Below are 24,050 nucleotides of genomic sequence, written 5' to 3'. Positions count from 1 at the left end.
GGACTGTGGGGTCAGTGAGCGCCGCGCACTTCAGGAGGCTATACACACATTCGCTCGTCGCCCCCTCCCAGCCGGTGTCCCACGCTGTTCCTTCGCCGTGTGGTCGCAACAAAGACATGGTAAGGACAAGTATAACTTTCCAACTCTTCTCATTAATTTTGGGAGATATAGATTGCCACCGGTGTTTTGTTCATGGCTGTCCTCCTGTTCCTGGCTGTCTTCCCGCGAATTGCGTATGCTCAGAAACGAATGTAAAGAAAGACTTGTTGATAATTAGAGCTGTTCTCACGAATCCCTCAACTCATGGCTTTGCTCACCGAGGCCCCCCCCCCCCCTCCCCACACACACCTCATGAACCTATGATGCCCTCTAGTCCCCCTCAAAAATCTGCCAAAATTACGGGGCAACATATGCAAATCAGGACATTTTTGTTTTTTGAAAATAGTAAACTGCTATTTCCCGTAAATTTACTAATAAATCACTGCGTGAAGGCTATTTATTGTCCCTTCACTTCAATTGTTACAAAACAGAGCGCTGTACTGGATTCATGTATAATTTTCCTACCTATGAACAAATAAAACAATATGCCCTCCCGTGATTGAAAACACTGGAGGAACAGCCATATGTAGCGTACAAGCGACCAGCTGCGTACACGGATCCGTGTTCATAGCGATCCACCTTTTATTGTTAACAAAGGGGAGCACCCAGGAACAGAGGGCAGCCAGGAACACGACACCGGTAGTGACAACAATTAACGGTGCAGCGCGAAAAGTGTCACATGCACTTATTTATTTATCGTGAACATTTATACTTGATAAAACTAACCAAACTAAGCCTACATTCCTATTCATATCCCGGGAGGGAGGGTTGAAAGTTAGTAGAGTACATATATGACAACCGAAAAGTAGTTGATCAAGTAGGAGACGAGATATCAGCGCGTTAATAAAAACCGATTTAACTAATCTAGCCTGACCTAACCTACCTAACCTAACGGTTAGGTTAGTTCGGTCAGGGTAGGTTAGGTTCTAACCTAACCTGACCTTCCCCGCTGCCAAAATGCGAAGTGCCTTTTACACCACTATGTTGAAGCTTCATTCATTTTTCTGAAGCTCTTAGTTATTGCAATGCATTCAGAGACCAAAATACAACACACAAGAATACTAAACTACTAAGGATTTCAGAGGCAGCTGAGAGGCTGTGCGGCCTCGTTTTTTGGGAATAATATCGTAACGAACAATCGTATCGGTACGAGATTTTGCGACAGTGTATTTCACACACTGCCTTAATTTTGAAGGGTATCGCCAACCGCCACAAGTAGAGAATAAAGGCACTTGTCCCTATACCAAGAGGGTAAAGTCATCAGTGTCAGGCAAAGATACGAACACAATGCAGCAATAGAGAACGGGTGGGGGTGGGGCGGGTAGACGAGGGGGTGCGTTAGGCTACTGTTATGCCGGACGTGTTACTTGGGTTCCGTGTCGCCGTCAGGAGACTCCGTGGGAGGGAGATATGTAAACACTTTGCACAGCTTCTGTAGTTTAATATTCTTCCTTAGTAGTACACTTTGTGGCGGACTGAACGTTCCCCCCTGTTCCCCCCTCTACTGCGGCCCCATTTAAAGGGGGGACCAGCTGGCCCGCATCTACTGCAGACTGATCGGTCCCCCGACGAGACATCGGTCCCCCATCCTTATTGTCATTTGCATGCCTGTTATTTTCCACTGTGTATGACGATTTTTTTTTTACTTATATCTGAACACACTATCTGTAATATACAACAGGATATAACGGTAGAGACTCAAAGAGCCCAAGGTCAACCTGGAACTGGGTTTCCAGAGCATTTGAGAAGAGTGCCCCGCGGCTCTATATATGAGTTATCCGGGGATGTTAAGAACAGTGACAGTCTGGCAATCTTCAAGAAAGCGCTGAAGACTTACTTATTCACTAAGTCCTACGACTTAACAAATATGAGGATTGAAGACAACTTTAGGTGCTAATATTAGTTATAATGTTAGCGGTGCTGCGGCGGCAGACCGGGGCCTGAAACCTCATCAACGGTATCAAAACGTACAACTAAAAGCCTTCAGTAAATTGCGCCTCATTCTGGGGTGCCCCAGAACTGCAAAACTTGAGGTCATGAGGGCAGAACTGAATCTGCCTCGTGTTGTGGACAGAATCTGGGAAATTACTTGTCGCACCGTCAGCCGCCTGCTTCGCGCTGGTGCAGTGCCCCTTCACCAGGCACTAGTAACTCTGCACCGTGACTCCAGGGCTCCTGTTACCTCCTACCTTAGGAAAATTTATCTCATGTTAGCAGAGACGGGTGTGTTAGAAGCGTGTGACCTCCCTATCGTGTCAGTGTAGACGTTGACCAACTACCTTTCCCTAAACGTGATTGGCTTCCCCATGTCCTCCAGGATCACTTCATGGTCAAACTGTCCAAGTACCCCCGTGTTCGGGCTGTCCATGTGTACTGTGATGGCTCCGTAGATGGCAGCAGGTCGGGCTGTGGCGTGTTTATCCGGGATAACGCTTCCCCCACCCAGTACACTGACATTGAGGTTACCAGGTGGCTGCCGGGGTACCTGTCCTCGACCCGGGCTGAGCTGTATGCCATCCTTGAGGCTCTCCACACTGTAGCAGCTTTGCACGAAAATGTCTACTTGTTTGTCGATAGCCAGGCTGCATTGCATGAACTTGTGTCCTCCTCCCCTGCCGACTGTGATCTTAATTGTAGCTAAGTGCCTGACTGCCGTCCGTGCCCTTGAGGCCGCAGGTGCCACGGTCCACTTCACCTGTGTGCCCTCTCATGTGGGCATCCAGCTCAATGAGAAGGCAGACTGCCTTGCTCGACGAGCCCTTCAGGATGACACAGGGGACCCTGGCACTGACTATACGCTTAGCTATGTTAAGAATAGACTTAGGCATTATTCACGTGATAGCATTGCTACCCAACTCAGACACTGCTGTGACAATGGCAGCGCCAGCAGCCTCCACTATGTTAGTGTCTCCCAGCGCTGTGTTTACCCCTATGGGCGACACAGTGCCCCTCAGGATGTGGTAGCAATGCGCCTTAGGCTAGGCTATAGGTACTACTGGGAGGTTAGTAACTCCATTATCGTACTCCAGAGCCGCGTAATTACCGATTTCTGGCTTTAACTGTTGCCAACAAGCACCAATAATTAACCATTTAAACGATATCCATATATGAAGGCAGTTATTTGGGTGATGAAAGCAGTTTAATTATTGGGTCGGAAATCGGCAAACATAAAAGGCTCAGTACGACAATCTGGCAATGTTGCTCGGGGGGACCGATTTTTCCAGTGTTTTGGAGATATAAACACAGGTCGGCGCATGCGCAGTAGAGGGGGGAACAGGGGGGAACGTTCAGTCTGCCACACACTTCACTCGGACTCTTCACTTACCACTAGCTTACTATGACTGGGACTGGGACTCTCTCGCCCTCTTCTCCTATATATATCCAGAACAGTACAGTCTAGAATATTACAGTATATTTCAGATCATACAAGAACATGTAGCAAAAATATATGCGAGTTGGCAACACTTCCCGCCTGGCGCCTGGCCGCGCCTGGGGGCGCGGACGGCTCGCCTTCCTCCCCGCCCTTTGCTCGTTTCTCCGGGAGCCTTCTAGAGGCCTATGGTCGCCGGGGAAGCTGATCGTCCCGATCACACAAACATAAGAGAATTAATCAAAAACATAATAATCGTCGTATCGCTGTGGACGCCTGCGTTGTCTCTGTCTTTTGTTCGTTGCCTCCTGCGCGTCTGTCTCTTGGTGCGCCTCGTCGTCGTCCGCTTCTTGGGGTGTCCCTGGAACATCTGCCGAAGCCGGGAGGTTATCTCCCTCGGCTGAAAGGGTTAGGAGGCCTACGTCGTCGTCGACCTCCTCTCGGTCCTGGACGTCCCTTGCGTTTTCGTCGGCTGCTGGGTGTCTGTAGTTGTTCCAGGTGTAGTTTCCCGGACCGTGGTACCTCCATAGGCGGTTGACGTGGACAACTTTCGGCTTGGTCTTTTCCGTTCTCCGTATTCGGTAAGTCACGTCGGAGAGGCGTTCTAGCACAGTATAAGGGCCTTCCCAGGGGCTCTGTAACTTCGGAGACTGTCCTTTCTTCCTCTGCGGGTTGTAAAGCCAGACTTGGTCTCCTTCCTTGAAGTCAACGTGGCTTGCCCTCATATTGTAACCGCGCTTCATGGCCTCCCCGGAGAACTTCAAGGCACCTCGGACTTGATGGTGCACCTCTTCCAGTCGTTCCTCTAGTTGACGGGCAAAACTGGAGGCGTCCCTTGGAAGGCTTTCCCCAGGAGGCCTTCCTGTCAGTAGGTCCACCGGCAATCGCAGCTCACGTCCAAACATCAGCTTTGCCGGTGAATACCCCGTAGTCTCGTGGGCGGCAGACCTGTAGGCCATGAGAAGCGCAGGCAGCTTCTGATCCCATGAAGACTGATCATTGTTGCACTGCTTGGCCAACTCCTGGCCCAACGTCCAATTAAACCTCTCCACCATTCCATCTGACTGTGGGTGCAGAGGGTGGTTCTTCTTGATACCCAGAAGCTTGCAGCACTCAGCAAGGGCTGTTGACTCAAAATTCCTTCCCTGGTCGGAATGGAGCTCGTTAGGCACACCGAAGCGACAGAAGAACTCCTCCACCAAAACCTTGGCGATGGTAGTGGCTTCCTGGTCAGGGATGGCGTAGGCTTCCGGCCACTTGGTGAAGTAATCCATTGTGACACAGATGTACCTATTTCCGTTCGTCGTCAGAGGCAAGGGTCCTGCTATATCCACTGCCACCCGTTCCATGGGGGCTCCAACCTGGTATAGTTGCAGTGGGGCACGGTGACGCTTCTTGGGGCCCTTCTTTGCACAGCACACCTCACACGCGTGACACCATTCTTCCACGTCCTTCCTCATGCCAACCCAGTAGAACCTTTGGCGCAGGCGACTCAGTGTCTTCTTTACCCCTAGGTGTCCGCTGGTGATGTTGTCGTGCATTTCTTTCTAGACGCCTTCCCGGGACTTCACAGGTAACACCGTGGACCAGTAGTGGTCAAGACCATCATGAGAGACCCAGCGTCGCTGCAACACCCCGTCGTCTATCCGAAGAGTGTCCCACTGAGTCCAGTAATTCTTGGTGGTAGGGCTTTCTCTCGAGATTACTTCCCACCCAGGTCGCGTTGACGACTGACTCAGCCACTCCATAATTGGTCTCAGATCTCGGTCCTCCCGCTGCAGTTTTCCCAAGTCTTCCCATGGCACCTCCGCTGTCTGTTCCACTGTAGTGCGGCGGCACATATTCTGGACGCTTTCCCTCTGGAGGCAATGTTGACACTCCGGTAGGCATGGGCGCCGGCTCAAGCTGTCCGCGTTACCGTGTGTTAGTCCAGATCGGTGCACAATAGTGTAGTGATGCTGCTCTAGTTTACCTATCCAGCGAGCAAGCTGGCCCTCAGGGTTCTTCAGTGACTTCAGCCACCGCAATGCAGCGTGATCCGTGCGGATGGTGAAAGTTGCACCGTACAGGTAAGCATGGAAAAAGTCAAGGCTCTTGACTACTGCCAGGAGTTCTTTCCGGGTCACGCAATAGTTTTTCTCGGCTGGGGTGAGCTTCTTGCTGAAGTAGGCCACAACCCGTTCCATGTCGGCACATGCCTGGGACAGCACTCCACCAATCCCCTCATCACTGGCATCACAATCCAGTATAAAAGGCTTAGAGGGTCTGGATAGGTGAGTACGGGCGAGCTGATGAGGACCTCCTTGAGCTTCTCAACGGCAACCAGAGTTTCCGCTGTCCACTCAACCTTGCGCCCCTTCTTCGTCAGGAGGTGCAGTGGTGCAGCAATCGTGCGAAGCCTTTCACAAACCTGCGGTAGTATGAGCACAACCCGAGGAAGCTCCGCAGCTCCTTCACGTTGGTGGGTGTCGGCCAGTCCGCAGCCACCTTCTCAGGATCAGTGCGTACTCCAGCCTCGCTCACGATGTGTCCCAAGTATTGGACCTCCTTTTGGAACAGACAGCATTTCTTCGGGCTGAGCTTAAGGTGTGCAGCTCTAAACCGGGCGAAAACCTCTGATAGCCTTTCCATCTCCTGCTCGAAGGTCTGGCCAAAGACAATCACGTCGTCGAGGTAGATGAGTGCCGTCTTCCAGTGAAGTCCCTCCAGCACCCTCTCCATCAGCCGCTCAAACGTGGCCGGCGCGTTGCACAGGCCAAAGGGCATGACCTTAAACTGCCACAGGCCTTGACCGTAGGAGAAGGCTGTTTTCTCTTTGTCCTGTTCCGCCATTTTGACTTGGTGATACCCAGACTTCATATCCAGTGTTGAAAACCACTTGGAGCCCACCAAGGCGTCGAGCGTGTCGTCGATCCGTGGAGTGGGTATGAATCCTTGATGGTGAGATCGTTGAGGGCTCGGTAGTCCACGCAGCACCTGAGGGAACCGTCCTTTTCCTGACGAGCACTACAGCAGACGCTCACGGGCTGCTGGACCGCTCGATTAACCCTTGTTGCCGGAGATCATCCATTACCTCATCCATCTCCTTGCGACGGGCTGGTGCCATCCTTCGAGGAGCTTGCTTCACTGGGCGGTGGCTACCTGTGTCGATGTGGTGCTCTACCAGGTCCGTACACCCCAAGTCCAGGTCTCCTGTGGAAAACACATCTGCATTTCTCACGAGAAGCTCCTGAGCTGTTCCACTTGGGGTTCCTCTAGACACTTGGAGCTCCTGTCAAACAGGTCGCACAGGTAGTCAGGCAGCTCCTCCTGGGGCTTCGTCAGGGTTCTCCTGCAGACACAGGTTCTTGGTTTCTGGTCGATCTCTTGGCACAACCCACCATGGTCCCTTGTTTTATTTTCTTTGGGCTGAAGGAGACATTGGCCACGACGACAGGCACTTCCGCTGCAGCAGGGTCTACCAAAGTACTGCCTACAATCACCCGTTTTCTACCGGGCATCGACTTCCACTCTCTACCACACACAGGCTAGCCGGGGGCACCCGTAATTTGACAGGGTAACAGCATCTCCGACCTCGGAGGAATAATGGTGGTGCGCTTGACCGTCACTGGCAGGTCTTCCTTGTTCACAGTCGTCAGTGGCACCCTCCTTCCTCTTACAGTCAGCTGCTTAGCGCGGAAGTCCAGCTCGCACCTGTGGGAGACAAGATAATCCATACCTAGGATGCAGGGGTCATCCATGTCGGCCACGTACACAGAGAGGAACTCTTCCTTTCCTCCGAGCTCAAACTTCACGTCCACTGGGCCTCTGAGCTCTGCGTAGTGTCCTGTGACTCCGCACAGTCGATGCGGCGTCTTAGGAAGCCGACGATGACTCACCACGTCAGGCCGCACCAATGTGCGTTCCGAGCCTGTGTCGACGACCACAGGCCACAACACTCCGTCAACCTTGCCCTCCACTTGGCAGCTTGTCATGGTGGTTCTCCTGCACACTGATATCTTCGGGGCATGTACAGGACAGACTGGTCGTTGCCCCGTGAACCAGTCCTTCTTAGTTTCCCGAGTGGTGGTCCCTCGTTGGGGGCACATTTTCCGACACTCATTCTTCCAGTGCCCCTTTTCTCCACAGGTCCAGCACTTGGGTCCTTCCCTGGGCTTCTTCTTAGCGGCACCTTCATATTCCTTCTTCCTCTTATAGCATTCGTTCTCCTTGTGCCCAACCTTCTCGCAGTACCAGCACGTTCCTTGGAACCTGTCTGTGTCGCTGACAGAGCCCTTTCGTGCCCTAAAGCCAGAAGTCGAGTCGTCCCTGAAGCTTGACAAGCTAGACCTAACAAAGGACTCAAACTCCATGGCACGTGCCAGAGCTTCCTGCATTGATGTTGGCTTAGCTTGGTTCACTTGTATCTTCAGCTGAGGGCTGTCCAGGGCATCGATGAATTGATCACGCAGCAAAACCGTCAGCAGGTCAGGGGTGGCACCTGGGTATGCCTTGTGCGCCATGCTCTCAAGGTCCTGAGCGAGTTCCTGAAGAGACTCGCCGCGCCTCCTGTTGCGGGTTCTGAACCTAACCCTGAAGAGCTCGTTCTGGTGCTTGGTCCCATATCGTTGCTCCAGCGCCTGTGCCAGCCCGCTGTAGCTGCCCTTTGTCGCATTGTCGAGCTGAGCAAGGACCTCCAGCGCCGCCCCTTTCAGGCTAGTGGCCAGCTGTACCGCGCACTCTTGGTCATCCCATCCGTTCCGAGCTGCCAACAGCTCAAACTGAGCGCAGTAAGCCTCCCAGGAGACCTTGCCATCAAACTCCTGAGGCTTCTTTCTAACAGGCGAACCCAGCAGACCCATGGGGCTGGCGGAACTTCTTGCGGGGATAAACTCAGGCGAAACAGGGCTCAAACTACCCCGGACTTGCGTAGGAGAAGCATCTTGGGTACAACTAGCCCCTGCAGGCACTGGCTGTCCGTTTCCAGCCAAGCAGTCTTCAAGGGCCTTCACTCTGTCACTTACGTCACAAACTGCCTGTTCAGTACGGTTCACCTTTCCTTGCACTTCTAATATTTCTTTGTGTGTCGTCTCACGTACCACCTCCATATCTTGTTGAAGATTTGTTTGTTCTTTATCCACTTCTATCAGGCGTTGTCACAATTTCGTTTTTACATCAGTAATTTCTCTTCGCACTGAATCACTTCCATCTTGTACTTCTTTAAGCTGTATCTGTAATCCCGTGAAGCGATCTTCTAGCTGTTCTTTGAGTTCTTGGAGTGTTCCTTCTTGTTGTTGCTGTGCTCTTTCTTGTTGTTCTTTGAGTTCTTGGTGTGCTCTTTCTTGTTGTTCTTTGAGTTCTTGGAGTGTTCCTTCTTGTTGTTGCTGTGCTCTTTCTTGTTGTTCTTTGAGTTCTTGGAGTGCTCTTTCTTGTTTCTCCCCCTGTAGTCTCAAGGCTTCCAAAAGTTCAGTCAACATGTCGTCCCTCTGGGCAGCTTGGGAACGAGTCTCCATGGCGAAAAACAAATGCCTACACTCCTGACACCAGTGTAATGCCGGACGTGTTACTTGGGTTCCGTGTCGCCGTCAGGAGACTCCGTGGGAGGGAGATATGTAAACACTTTGCACAGCTTCTGTAGTTTAATATTCTTCCTTAGTAGTACACTTCACTCGGACTCTTCACTTACCACTAGCTTACTATGACTGGGACTGGGACTCTCTCGCCCTCTTCTCCTATATATATCCAGAACAGTACAGTCTAGAATATTACAGTATATTTCAGATCATACAAGAACATGTAGCAAAAATATATGCGAGTTGGCAACACTTCCCGCCCCTTTGCTCGTTTCTCCGGGAGCCTTCTAGAGGCCTATGGTCGCCGGGGGAAGCTTCCAGCACAACACTACCGTGCTGGGCCGAGATGGGACGCCGATGGTACAAGCAGTTTCTGCAGATGGCAGTGAGTCACCAGAAAACGATGGAAACTTTCGTGCACTGCGGATGCGTATCAGAGGCTTCAGAGCTGGAGACAAAGTACTTCAGGAGCATGTGCAGACAGCCAAAGGCATTTAAGGGAATGCTACCTATCAATCTCCACAAATACAGAACGCTCTTATATATGCAGTGGGTGCTCAAGTGAAAGAAAAATTTTTGCGCATCAAGAAGGCAACATTTTGGGCGATTATTGCTGATGAGACCACGGATCGTCACTACTGTGAACAGCTTATCATTGTCATCCGCTACACATTACGTGAAAATGGAACATGGAAGTGTTTTGAGGACCCTGTGGCGGTAATAGACATATATGCCTCAATCAAAGCTGCAGATGTAGCTGGCACCAACAAGGAGGTCCGACTGAGAGGAGAAGCCATCGGAAATGAGTTGTTGCGAGTTGTATCTACACTTGGATTGCAACTTTCCAAGTGCGTTGGCCAAGGTTATGATGGCGCCAGTGTCTTATTCAGTGAACGTGTTGGGGCAGTACAGCGATTCATAAAGGAGGCCCCTTTTGCCCAAAATGTTCCCTGTGCCATGCACTATCTTAACCTCAGTGTCATTAAGGCCATCACTGTGCCATCGATCAGGCACACTCAAGATGTTGCCTGTGAGACCACGGATTGCTTCAGATCTAGTGCAAAGAGGAGTGACCTAATGAAGTCATGCACTGAGAAGAGTGACAGTAAGAAGATTTACTGAGCGCCATACATCCATAGTTTGCTTCCGTAGTCTATTGCAATTCATAATGGAAAGCTTGGACAATATGACAACATGGCAGTCTTCTGAGGCGAGGAAGGCGGCGCATACACTGATCAGCTCAATCTCTCAATCTGAGACTATCGTGGGGCTTGTTGTACTGGAAAATATTGCTAGCATAATGTTGCCAACAACGCGGTTGCTTCAAACGATGGGAATGGACTTGGTGCAGGCGATCAGCAGTGTTGACGAAATGGTAGAATCGCTAGATGCCCTACGGTCGTCAGAATGATCCTCTATGATATTCAGTGATGCAAAAGCTGTTGCAGAGTCGTTGGGAACAACACTGTTGAAACCACGCACAGCCTCTCGATCTGTATACAGATTTAATGCGTCACTGGGGCCGCAGGACTCTGTGGAAGACTACTACCGCATTAATGTCTTCTTCAAGGCGATTGTTGAAGTTCAGTAAGATATACAGCTGCGCTTTGGACCAAAACAGCAGCAGGCTGCAAGCTTCTCTTGTGTCATACCGGCGTTCATGCACTTTGACACTGTCGAAGGAGATTGGCAGAAACTAGAGAAGGTAGTTGATCAATATGCCAGCTTGTTTTCTGACCCAATCACAGTGATCAGAGCAGAGTACGATTTGTGGTGCCGTAAGTGGCAGTATCAACCTGCTGTAGACCGACCTCGAACAGCGCTTGCTGCATTGGATCATTGCTACCATCCTAACTTGGCAATGATTCTGGAGTTGTTAGCCACTTTCCCAATTTCCACTGCCGAGGCAGAACGTCTCTTCTCCAAAATGGAGCGCACTCTGACCTCCATCCGTGCTTCAGTGGAGGAAGAACGACTGGGGTCTCTGCTGCTTCTACAGGTCGATCGCCAAAATTGCCCATCAGTCGAAGCAGTGATTAACCGTTTCGCTGTGACCTCTGCTCGACGCTTGAAGTTTGTTTGACCCATTTTTTTTAATAACCTGGTATAATTTTGAGGTCTTTGTTTTGAGTTCACTAGTTTTTAATTAAGTGCAATAATGTCCTTGGGAAGCATAGAGCCTGGTTGTGCAAATGTACTGTGTCACAGAATGAGGATAAATATTTTATTTCAATTTTTATTATTGTATCCTTATTCCTCAATGGTAAACTGATCTGTGTCTATTGTTTAAATAAATATATTGAGAATGTCATCCTAGGCTTGAACTCTTATCTTTTGGCAAAATACGACCCCCCCCCCCCCCCAGCTGCAAATGGCCCGCTGTGCTCGCCTATTGCTATATATGCCAGTCCCAGGTTTAGGCCCTCCCCTCAGGAAAATCCTGGCTACGCCACTGACTGTGAGACTTTAAAATAAACAATGCTGCCAATAAAGAAATGTACTCACTGGTAAACTACTGGATCGAGTCATTTGCTTCTTGCTGCTTCGAAACGCCATGTTAAACCACAGGCTCCGAGCACACTACACACTTGTTGCAAGGATGCTTCTGTACACACTGTCCATTTTTCTCAAACAGTATGAACAGTGACTCAAAGTACAGAGGAGCCAAGAAGCTGCCCCAGCACGAACACAGTAATCTGTCAAGTAATACCAGGACAGGAGCAATGCTCACCGTCAGGCACTGGTTTTTGCCTCGACGCTGTGCAGCCTCACACCGACGCTGTGCAGCCTCTCACTACCTCTGTCCTGTCTGCCTCCCGCGAGAGGACCCAGAAACGCGTAGCTGTACACTAATCGACAGCGGAAAACAACTGTACATCCACAATAACCTGGGAAATATAACTATCTCGTGTTTTCTCTCATATAGTGCTGATGTATTTATGTTTTGTGTTGTGGAGCTTTATTCCCAAAACGCCGAGAACTAGTTCGTGTCTGCGCCAGAAGGGTGCACTGCGGTTAATGCGCTTAAGAGTGTCAGGTCAACACACCACAGCCATCACCATATGGGGGGGAGGGTAGGCCGGGGGGTAGTGTTACCTCCCCTGCTTTTTTTTTTTTTTTTTTTTAGTTGCTGCCTGTAGCTTCCCCTGTGGGAAGGGATGCAGCGACGTCACTTTACAGAAGGGGATGAGCGGGGTACTCGTTGAAGGAGGTCTTGGGAACGCGTAGGTGTGGCGGCCCTGTCTGTGGGTAAGCTATGTTGTACATTCGGGTTCAGGAGCTTGTGGCACGCGGTCAGATGGGCTACTGCAGCGGGTAACCGATGCCTGCTGCGTTTTGAGTCGTCCCATAGACTCATAGAGCGTGAAAGCAATAAAAGGTTCACTTGGATTATACTTTTCACTCATTTGCCTTTTTTACCAACCTGTTCTTTTGTAGACATTATAGTGGGTACGATAATTAGTGGCCTGTGTTCCGGTGAGGCGACCCTCTGCTGGACGTCTTACCTCTCCTGTGTTGCCTATAGTATCCCGGAGCAAGCAAGGGTGGTGTCCCAACCTGTATCGTGGGAACTCATCATTGGCTGCACATCTTACCTCTCCCGTGTTAGTTAGTCATTAACAAGGTAAAGAGAATAGAAGGTAGGTTCACCAGGGGGAGCAAGGTACCTAAATTTGTCTCTTCTGCGCATGACGTCACGTGAAATATGACTGAGGAGTCCGGGCAGGGAAGAGAGCTCAGTCTCGCGCGCATCAGCCTCCAGACTGAACTCTTCACTCACTCAATGAGAAACTTAGCTAAAATGTATTTTCTTTCAATATGCCAACTTTTTGTATTGTGCGCGGTTGTCGATCAGTTTCTGTGAAAAGAAGCAGTAATATACGGTTTCATCGGCTGCCAAGATATCAAGAACTTACAAAGGAATGGATGGAAAGATGCTGGAGCGTATAGGTTCGAGTCCTACCATTGCCGTCCCGCGCTCTCCAATAAAATGTAATTTTTTTGTTTTTGTTTTAATGCATATCTTTGTGAAAAATGTATTTTTTCTGTGATAAATAAAGGTTTTCCAACATTAATATCTTATAAACATCATCAAATTAGACATAGAAAAGAGGAAATAAATAAGATATAGTATAAGGAGAGGGAGAAATATTCACATAAAAAATCATATAAATACATTGACAGTCGTAGCTGGGTACTCCTATTAGTTTGATTTGTCACCGTTTCTAAACATCTCTTGTTGACATTCATAACGCTGCCGTTACAATTACTATATTCAACAAGCCGATCCTCCATCCCGATACTAGGCAACTCAGTCACCTGCTATCTGGCAACTACGATTGAGAGGGGGCTGCTACAACCCTGTAATAGTGGAAACTATTAACAAAAGGGCATAGAAAAGCAAAGTCAGGGGAAGAAAAGAACAGAAAAACACCTAGGTTCAGGGTGAAATGTATAAGTGTGCACTGTGAAGTGACTAAGTGCATGGTGTGAAGTATAGAAGTGTTAAGAAGGAGAACATACACGCTACAAAGCGTTACAGGTCAAAAGAAGAAGAAGAACAAGAAAGCATACTTACATGGCACAGGAGATACCGTAATCAGGAAGTGAAAAGTGTAATAGTGGAAACTAACAAAAGGGCATAGAAAAGCAAAGTCAGGGGAAGAAAAGAACAGAAAAACACCTAGGTTCAGGGTGAAGTGTATAAGTGTGCACTTATTACTTATTCTCGAGCAGATTCTGTTAGATTATGTTGGCTTTGTGTGTCGTCACATGCAGTAAAAGGAATAAACACTGGTATGAAATTAGATGTTGGTCGCAGATCTTAGTTCTCCATCAATGAGTATATACCAGGCTACCTGTCATTCTCTTTAACTTTAAATTTACACGTTTCTTTAGACGTCCGCGCTAATATTTGCCGTACCAATATGGCGGCCGGCGGCCGACCATATACGCCAGTCAAGCGCGCGGTATCTACTATACTACACAGCTCTTCTGGACAGAGTGGAGGCTAAGGCTCTTCGTCTCATCAGCTCTCCTCCTCATACTGATAGTCTTCTACCTCTTAAATTCCGCCGCAATGTTGCCTCTCTTTCTATCTTCTATCGATATTTCCACGCTGACTGCTCTTCTGAACTTGCTAACTGCATGCCTCCCCCCCTCCCGCGGCCCCGCTGCACTCAACTTTCTACTCATGCTCATCCCTATACTGTCCAAACCCCTTATGCAAGAGTTAACCAGCATCTTCACTCTTTCATCCCTCACGCTGGTAAACTCTGGAACAATCTTCCTTCATCTGTATTTCCTCCTGCCTACGACTTAAACTCTTTCAAGAGGAGGGTATCAGGACACCTCTCCTCCCGAAACTGACCTATCTTTCGGCCACCTCTTTGGGTTCTTTTTAGGAGCAGTGAATAGCGGGCTTTTTTTTTTATTGATGTTTGCTTTTTGTGTGCCCTTGAACTGTCTCCTTTGCTGTAAAAAAAAAAAAAAATACTACAACTTTATTTCACATGACGTCACACCCTGCGCGGAGTGGGCGGTGTGAATCTACCTCCCCTTCTCTTTACCTTGGTCATTAAGGAGCGGGTGTAAGCCTGTCGTCTGATTTTTTCTAAATCGTATCGGTCTATCTTCACTAACACCAATGCGGCTGATTTATCTTTTATGACCCGTTTTTCCAGACTTGGTAAATTGGCTTTGTTGACTTTTTTATATATTTTCTACGACTGAGTTTGTAATATGTCGACTTAACTCTGTGAAAACCCAACACTTTTAACTCCGTCCCAAAAATGGAATTGAAAAGCCAATCTAGCCATAGAACTGTCAATAAATACTAATCCATTTCAAAACTGGCGTGAGGTCGTAAGCTTAGCATTAGGTTTTTTGTCCTGCTCCTGAGAAACTACTTTTTTTTTTTTTACAACAAAAGAGACAGCTCAAGGGCATAAAAAAAGGAAACAATAATAAAAAAAGCCCGCTAATCGTTGCTCCTACAAAAAAGAATCAAAAGAGGTGGCCGAATGAGAGGTCAATTTCGGGAGAAGAGTTGTCCTGATACCCTCCTCTTGAAAGAGTTCAAGTCGTAGGCAGGAGGAAATAAAGATGAAGGAAGATTGTTCCAGAGTTTACCAGCGTGAGGGATGAAAGAGTGAAGATGCTGGTTAACTCTTGCATAAGGGGTTTGGACAGAATAGGGATGAGCATGAGTAGAATGTCGTGTGCAGCGGGGCCGCGGGAGGGGGGGAGGCATGCAGGTAGCAAGTTCAGAAGAGCAGTCAGCGTGGGAATATCGATAGAAGATAGAAAGAGAGGCAATATCGCGACGGAATTTAAAAGGTAGAAGACTATCAGTAGGAGGAGGAGAGCTGATGAGACGAAGAGCCTTAGACTCCACTCTGTCCAGAAGGGCTGTGTGAGTGGAGCCCCCCCACACGTGAGATGCATACTCCATACGAGGGCGGACAAGGCCCCTGTATATGGATAGTAACTGCGCGGGGGAGAAGGACTGGCGGAGACGATACAGAACGCCCAACCTCGAGGAAGCTGATTTAGCGAGAGAGGAGATGTGAAGTTTCCAGCTGAGATTTTGAGTTAAGGATAGACCGAGGATATTTAGTGTTGAAGGTGACAGCTGAGTGTTGTCGAAGAATAGGGGATAGGTGTCTGGAAGATTGTGTCGAGTTGATAGGTGGAGAAATTGAGTTTTTGAGGCATTGAAGGACACAAGATTCCTTCTACCCCCAATCGGAAATGATAGCAAGGTCTGAGGTTAAGCGTTCTGCAGCCTCCAGTCTGGAGTCGTGTACTTCCTGTTGGGATGGCCTTCTATTGAAAGAAGTTGAATAATGCAGAGTGGAGTCGTTGGCGTATGAGTGGACAGGACAGTTTGTTATGGAAAGAAGATCATTGATGAATAACAGGAAGAGTGGGTGATAGGACAGAGCCCTGTGGAACACCACTGTTGATAGATTTAGGGGAAGAACAGTGAACATCTACCACCGCAGAGATAGAACGGCCGGAAAGGAAACTGGAGATAAAGGAACAGAGAGAGGGATAGAATCCGAAAGAGGGCAGTTTAGAAAGCAAAGACTTGTGCCAGACTCTATCGAAGGCTTTCGATATGTCTAGCGCAACAGAGAAAGTTTCACAGAAACGGCTAAGAGAGGATGACCAAAAGTCAGTTAAGAGAGCAAGAAGATCGCCAGTAGAACGCCCCTTGCGAAACCCATACTGGCGATCAGATAGAAGGTTAGAAGTGGAAAGGTGCTTTTGAATCTTCCAGTTAAGGATTGATTCAAAACATTTAGATAGACAGGAAAGTAAAGCTATAGGGCGGTAGTTTGAGTGATTGGAACGGTCACCCTTCTTAGGCACAGGCTGTACAAAGGCATACTTCCAGCAGGAAGGAAAGGTAGATGTTGATAGGCAGAGACAAAAGAATTTGACCAGGCAGGGTGTCAGCACGGAAGCACAGTTTTTAAGAACAATAGGAGGCACTCCTTCAGGTCCATAAGCCTTCTGAGAGTTGAGACCAGAGAGGGCATATAAAACATCATTATGAAGAATCTTAATAATAGGCATAAAGGAGTCAGAGGGGGGATGAGTAGGAGGAATATGCCCAGAATCGTCCAGGGTGGAGTTTTTACAGAAAGTTTGAGCGAAAAGTTCAGCCTTAGTGATAGATGAGACGGCAGTTCTGCCCTCAGGGTTAAGGAGAGGAGAACATAAGAACATAAGAACATAAGGAGTCTGCAAGAGGCCGGTTTTGGTAAGTCGGAGAATAGATTTGGCACGATTCTTGGCTGAAATGTAAAGTTCATGATTAGTAGGAGTGCGAAGGCTCTGGTACCTTTTGTGAGCTGCCTCTCTATTTTTAATAGCACGAGAACAAGCATGATTAAACCAAGGATTTTTAGCATGAGGAGTAGAGAAAGAACGTGGAATGTATGCCTCCATTTCAGAGACAACCACCTCAGTGATGCGCTGGGCACACACAGAGGGGTCTCTCTACTGGAAGCAGTAATCATTCCACGGGAAATCGGAAAAGTACATCCTCAGGTCGTCCCACCGAGCTGAAGCAAAATGCCAGAAGCATCGCCTCTTCGGTGGATCCAAGGAGCGATAGGACAGGATACAGAAATAAGATTATGATCGGAGGAGCCCAACGGAGAGAACAGTTTGACAGAGTAAGCAGAAGGATTAGAGGTAAAGAAGAGGTCTAGAATGTTGGGCCTGTCTCTAAGACGGTCGGGAATACGTGTAGGGTGCTGAACCAACTGCTCTAGGTCGTTGAGGAGAGCAAAGTTGTAGGCTTGTTCAGCAGGCTGGTCAGTGAAAGAGGATGAAAGCCAAAGCTGGTGGTGAACATTGAAATCTCTCAAGATGGAGATTTCAGCGAAGGGAGAGTGAGTCAAAATGTGCTCCACTTTAGAGTTCAAATAGTCAAAGAGTTTTACATAGTTAGTAGAGTTAGGTGAGAGATAAACAGCACAGGTGCATTTAGTAATAGTCTTAGTCTGAAGTCTTAGCCAGATGGTGGAAAATTCAGAAGAGTCAAGGTCGTGGGCACGAGAGTAAATGATGTCGTTGCGCACGTAGGCGCAACATCCAGCTTTGGATTGAAATTTAGGATAGAGATAGTAGGAGGGAACAGAGTAGAGATTGCTGTCAGTAGCCTCAGAAACCTGTGTTTCGGTGAGGAAAAAAAGGTGAGGTTTAGAGGAGGAGAGATGGTGTTCCACAGAATGGAAATTAGAAGTAAGACCGCGAATGTTTCAGAAATTGATAAGGAGGAGGTTCGAGGAGTTATCAGGACACCTCTCAAGTCGGCAGCCAGAAGGGGAGTCCTCCCTGGGGGAATTTATGGTCCCCCCCCCCAGGCGGGGACTCCGAGGCAGTGTTATTGTGCGCCATTTTTAATTTTTAATTTTGGGAAAAGGTGAGTATGTTGTGTGAATGTAGTGTGGTGTAGAAAGAGAGAGGATCAGTTTTTAGAGAGCATGCTGAACTACTCTCTGGTGTTGATGAGACAAAAGGGAAACGGTTAGTGAGGACATGGGAAGGGTCTTTGAAGGGCTTCGGCACCCTCCTCGCTTCCCATATATCCTCAACGGGAGTAGGTCTCACGCCCGTTCGGTAGGTGTAAGGCTTTGTGTTGTTAATGCGATCACTCTTTTTGCAGATTGAGGGGCACGTGTTCACCTAATCCCCTGGCTCAGGTAAATATGTATTGGAATTATTCTGGTGTACTTTCCGTGTCTTGTATTGCATTATAAACACTACCAGGTATTGTTTCAGCTTTCTCCATAGCTACTGCCCTTCGTGTCCACTTCAGTATTTATGGATTTTTTCAACCAAATGGTATAGCTGAGCACTTGTTCCTCTTATTGTATACTTTGTTTTCAGCTAATCGCCTGTTCAGCCAGTCTTTGTAGTGCCTCGTTATCGCTTTGTCATGCTGTAATTTGTCTGGTTACTCAGCATGAACAGATCTTTAGTTGTTGAAATTTCTCAGTACCTGCTTTACACTTCCTCAGCCTGATATTGAATTCAATGCATTTATTTTTTCAGTAATCGATACCTAGGCGAAAGTTTCTTTATAATATACAGTATGGGCCATATTTTTAAACATCTCGGCGCCCAAACACACACATTTGGCAAGGCTTGCGTAGGAATTTTGAGCATTTTTATGGGTAGTTTAATTACCCTGGTGGCAGTTTGATCCTTTTGTACGGCGAACCTGAAAAACACTCTTTACAATCCGTCTAATCTCTCTTTTGGCCTTTGAAAATAGTTGATGTTTAAAAAAAAAAAAACAAGATGGCGCCACTTGCCTGCACCACAACGGGCTGAGGCCGACCATCAGGCCCTACCAAGAAAGCCTACCGGCGCCACAGGCGGAGACGTAAAAATAATTAATAATTATAAATAAAAAAAGTAAAAGCAGACACGTCTAAGAATACCAGTCTAAGAGTTGAATTATATTGGCGTGCACCGAGGCCAAACGAGACCATCCAGGCTTTTTTCTTGGCCGACTCTGGCTATGAGCAGCTGTTGATTTTATTGGGAAATACTTATTTTGTGAACTCTCTTTGACTAGTGCACTAAAGCTGCATGTAATGTAAGAGGGATACTCTCTCTCGCGATAAAGCCTAGAGAAAAACGGCAAATATCCCAACTTCTAAACCATAACGAGTCTAGGCTGTCAGGAGACACAATTCCTTGTGTTGTCATTTTACAGCCCGTCTCCAGATCCTATCAAGGAGGACTTAGAGCGTCCGCCGACGCCGCTCTAGGAGTACATACCTATCGACGCCCCATTTTAAAGGGAAGGGAGTGTCGAAGCCCTCTACCTCTCACATTCCTCTTCCTGTCACCCCTAGAACGCGGCAAGCAGCATGTCATAGGATCGGTTCAGGACGGTACCTTCGGACCTCGTCCATCCTTAGAGGCGAAGCGGACCAAGGACGCGTCGGGTGGAAAGACTGTACAGAATTTTTCGCATACTCAGTATAGGTTCTCGTTCTCCAAGCCGGCATCTCTCACCAGATGCCACCATCGATGGGTTGTCTGCCTATAATAGAGCATGCCCCGTCCTCCCTTGTTTCAACCCCACTCAAGGTACAGCGAATGACGTTCGGGGACGTCAATTTCTGCGCACATGTCCAGAGACGGAATTGTGCACTATCCTCCTCGCTGGTCCCCGGCTCCCCTCTTTTCCGCGGGTGAACACCTCTCAAGAGGTGAGATCTTTCCTTCCTGCCCCCAATACGATAAATCATGATCTTTCAGTTCAGGCTTCGGTCAGGCGAGAGGCCTTCAAGAAGGATTTTTCTCGGACGACAGAAAGCGACTAGTTCACTCTTTCTGTGTTTTGCCTCTTTTTCTTTGCTACCTGGGCGAACACCCTGGCTTCAAGCCACCAACACTTGTCGTTCGCTACCCTTTCTGAGGCCGTGAGGAGGTTCGCTACCACCCCAAACCTTTTCCCCATGGTAAGGCTATCTCAGGTTATACGAAAAAAAACTTGGCCTAAAATTCTTTAGTGCTTTTAGATTCCCTCACCATGTCTCGCAGGCAATAAAAATTCCTGCTGGGCTTCTTCAATTCCGGGGTTCTCGTTTCTTTCTTTAGGAGTACCCCGACCTGGAGGGCAAGACTATCTCCTTAGACATCTATAACGTGACGGCGGTCCACTGCAGCACCAAGCATGGCACCTCCTGTTCAGGAAAACCTGCTGTCACTGTCAGAACAAATTTTTGCCCTGGCGGCATCACGTCCCATTTCACTGTCAACCCAACAGCTACCAGGGGAAAACAACGGGTGGGCAGATGCTCTCTCCCGCTTCAAGAGGTCCTCAGTAGTACGGATCTTAAAATGGGAGTACTTTGAGACACTATGCATTAGGTGGGGGATACGGCAGATCGATCTCTTTACCTGCAAGTCATCGGACAGGCCTCCCAAGTTCTTCGTCAGAGGTGTTCGGAAAACGGAGGGCGGTCCGGACGCTTTCACCGAACAATGGAGCAGGTGGGACTTAATTTATTTGTCCCCTCCCCCATGCATCAGCATTAAATGTAAAGTGTTGCATAGCCCGAAATCCTTCAGGGGCGGAGTAGCAGTTATTGATAATGTAGTGGTGGCCAGCACAACCATGGTTCGCGAAACTTAACCAATGGGGTCCTTACCCTTCCCCGCCAGAAGCCCATGCTCTCGAGGGGATTCACCCCGGCAGGCTCTTTTCCACGTTTGCACTTCACGCATAGAGTTTCTCACGCCTGTCTAGCACGCCTCGTTCCCTCAAGGGCCGTATAGGACATGCTTTCCGCTTTTCGTCTTTTCTCTTCTATTAAGACATTACGAATCTCATTGGAAGGGTTTCCGATCCTTCGTGAGGGTATGACATACAGAAAAAATCACTGAGGCCACAGTCTTGGAATTTCTTCGTCGTTCCCACATTAGGGAAGACGTCATCTACAATTCCAACTCAACTTGGCGCCATGGCTGACCCCCTTAAGCATGGCTGGGGACTTATCCGAGACCCTCGCTCAGTTCAGCTTCTTAAGCGTGGCCCTTTCATCATAATCCTTCCCCTAGAAGAGACAGCACCTATTGGTCCCTAGAAAAGGTTATAACGTCCCTCTTTTCCTCCAAGCACCACGACGAACCTTCAGTAATGGACCTTTTTAAAGCGCACCCTGTTCCTCGTAGCACTCACCTCCGGTTTCATGTTCTCGCAGCTCGGGGCGCTCATACGTTCTCGGGTACACTGCATCCACGGAAGGTGGTTCCGCAGTTTCCTTAGCTCCGTCTCCTAAGCCGCTAGCTAAGAATGAGAGCCTCGTTCACCGTCCCCAAACCAGTGGTCTTACCAGCTTGGTACCTATAAAGGGATGCATAGATTTTCCGTCTCTTGGCCCTTAAAAGGACTACTTGTGCTGAAAGTATGCTCCCTTATAGGTCGTGGTCCTTTGCTATTGTGATTACATATTGTCTTAAATGAATTGGCCCAGTGCTCCTTTGGTTTAGCTGGCTTTCCCCCTCTCTGGTAACGGAGAGGATTCTTCAAGATTTTATTGTGCACATTCCTGATTTCCCCTCCTCCTTCCCCACAGAAGGTTCCTCCAGTTTCCGTCGAAGCACCTTGAAAGAATAAGAACATAAGAACGTAAGGAGTCTGCAAGAGGCCGGTTGCCCTATTCGAGGCAAGCTCCTGTACTCTCAGCGCCACCTAACTTCACTATCCATGACTTTATCCAACCTTTTCTTGAATGTATCTATTGTATTGGCACCCACAACATGGCTGACAAGCCTGTTCCCTTCATCCACCACTCTATTGGTAAACCAATTCTTGCCCATGTCTATGTTGAATCTGAATTTATCTAACTTAAAACCATTGATACGTGTCCAACCTGGATCTTTTACAACCAAAACCCTATTGACATCCCCTTTATTGAAGCCCTTCTTTCATTTAAAGACTTCGATCTGTGTTCTCGCAACTTTCGCCTTTCTAGAGAGTGTAGATTTAAATGTTTCAGTCTGTCTTCATAAGGCAAGTTCCTCACCCCCTGAATCATCTTTGTCATCCTCCTCTGTACAGATTCTAACATCTTGATATCCATTCTATAGTAGGGTGACCAGAAATGAACCGCATAATCAAGATGAGGTCTAACTAGTGCTAAGTAAAGTTTGAGGATGACTTCAGCGCTCCTATTGCTTACGCTCCTTGAGATGAAACGTAAGGAGTAGGCTATTTGTGTGAGGGGTTATTCCTACCTACACTCAGAATACTACACTTCCCGACCTTGAATTCCATCTGCCACTTCCCTACCCAATCATAAAGTCTGTCAAGCTCATCCTGGAGAACGCTAGCGTCCTGGTCTGATTGGATTACTCTACCGATCTTGGTATCATCTGCGAACTTACTGACATCACTACTAATTCCCGTGTCCAAATCATTGATGTAAATAATAAAAAGCAGCGGACCAAGCACCGACCCCTGTGGGACTCCACTCGTAACACTGCCCCATTCAGATTTTTTACCATTGATTTGTACTCTCTGCTTCCTACCACTAAGCCATGCCCTAATCCAGTTCAAAACTTTCCCATCTACGCCGTGAGCCTGTAATTTTAGTAATAGCCGGTGATGAGGGACTTTGTCGAACGCTTTACTGAAATCTAGATACAGCATGTCATAGTTTTCATCTCTGTCACCCGCCTCGAATACTTTAGTGTAGAAGGACAACAGGTTAGTAAGGCAAAACTTAACCTTCGTGAATCCATGCTGTGAGTCATGAATTAAATTATGCTTCTCTAAATGGTCCCGAATGCTCCCGACTATAATTGACTCCAACATCTTGCCTACAACTGATGTTAAGCTAATTGGGTGATAATTGGAGGTCTCCTTTTTTGAAAATCGGCGTCACACTAGATACTTTCCATTGGCTGGGCACATATCCAGAATTTACCGACATCTTAAAGATATCGGTAAATGGGCCACTGAGAACCTCCTTGCATTCTTTCAGAACCCGTGGGAATATTTCATCTGGGCCCGGCGATGTATTTTTCTTCAACCTACCAATCTCATCCTGGAGTACCTGCCTAGTGATGATCACATCCCTCAACTTGTCGTTATCTTCGCCCCATTATACCTGAACTCTCTCCGGAATGGTTGTTAGATTTTCCTGCGTGAAAACTGAGAGGAAATAGTCATTCAACATTTGACTCATACCTTCTCCATTCTCAACGAGCTCACCTGTGTTTGTTTTCAACGGTCCAATTCTCTCCCTTGTTTTCGTTCTGTGGCTACCCTCATCTCATAATTAATTTCTTTTTGCTAGGCGGATGTTCTTCTTCACCGATCTGGCTAGTTCAACATACGTACCCCTGAGGTGGGTTTCCCTGTTCTTTATTTCCCTATAAATTCCTCTCTTCAAGCCAGTCTTATGCTTAAGTCTGCGGGTTATCCATTTGGGGTCGTTATTTTCCTTCCTACGTGCTTGGTAAGGGATATGCTGTCTCTGACCCTCTGCAATTACTCTAACTAAATTATTGTAGGTCATTTCTACATGGTTCCCCTGCCCTTTAGGTTCCAGCCCTGAGATCTGGCCCTCATCTAGCCCAAGATTCCCCAATTTACCTCCTCAAGGTGTCTTTTAAGCCCCTCGTAATCGGCTCTTCTAAAGTCTGGCACCAACACAGGGTTGAGTTCAAGGGTCACCGCCCAATATAAGTTAAATCTAATATCCTTGTGATCACTACCACCTAGTTCTCTCCCAACATCTAGCTCTGATCATATTCTCATTGTTAGTTAGAACTAAGTCTAAAATGTTGTTACCTCTGGTTGTCTCAGTTACAGTCTGCTTGAGGAAATTATATTGTATTACTTTCAGAAAATCCTCAGATTCTAGATCGCCCACCACGCGTTCCCAGTCTATATTCCTATAGTTAAAATCTTCCATTATGCAGACATTTTTGCTCCTGCTCGCCCTGCCAACCTCTTGCAGTAATATGTCAGTGTCCTGCCT

At 47.9% G+C, this 24,050-nt stretch overlaps 1 protein-coding gene across 2 annotated transcripts in view; it reads left to right on the top strand.

Annotated features, from left to right (window-relative positions):
* LOC127001990 (uncharacterized) overlaps positions 1-24,050 on the top strand; it is a 30,021-nt gene continuing 5,971 nt past the window's right edge. Inside the window, exons 1-2 of one of the 2 annotated variants that reach the window (XM_050867301.1) lie at positions 3-119; positions 18,206-18,242. The gene's annotated coding sequence lies outside the window, so the exon portion shown is untranslated. Of the gene's footprint in view, positions 120-18,205; positions 18,243-24,050 lie in introns of both variants that reach the window. The other variant, XM_050867303.1, reaches the window with a different exon arrangement.

This window comes from Eriocheir sinensis, chromosome 22 (genome assembly GCF_024679095.1).
Source record: "Eriocheir sinensis breed Jianghai 21 chromosome 22, ASM2467909v1, whole genome shotgun sequence".
NCBI classification, from domain to species: domain Eukaryota; kingdom Metazoa; phylum Arthropoda; class Malacostraca; order Decapoda; family Varunidae; genus Eriocheir; species Eriocheir sinensis.
This window is presented reverse-complemented; position numbering and strand designations above follow the sequence as displayed.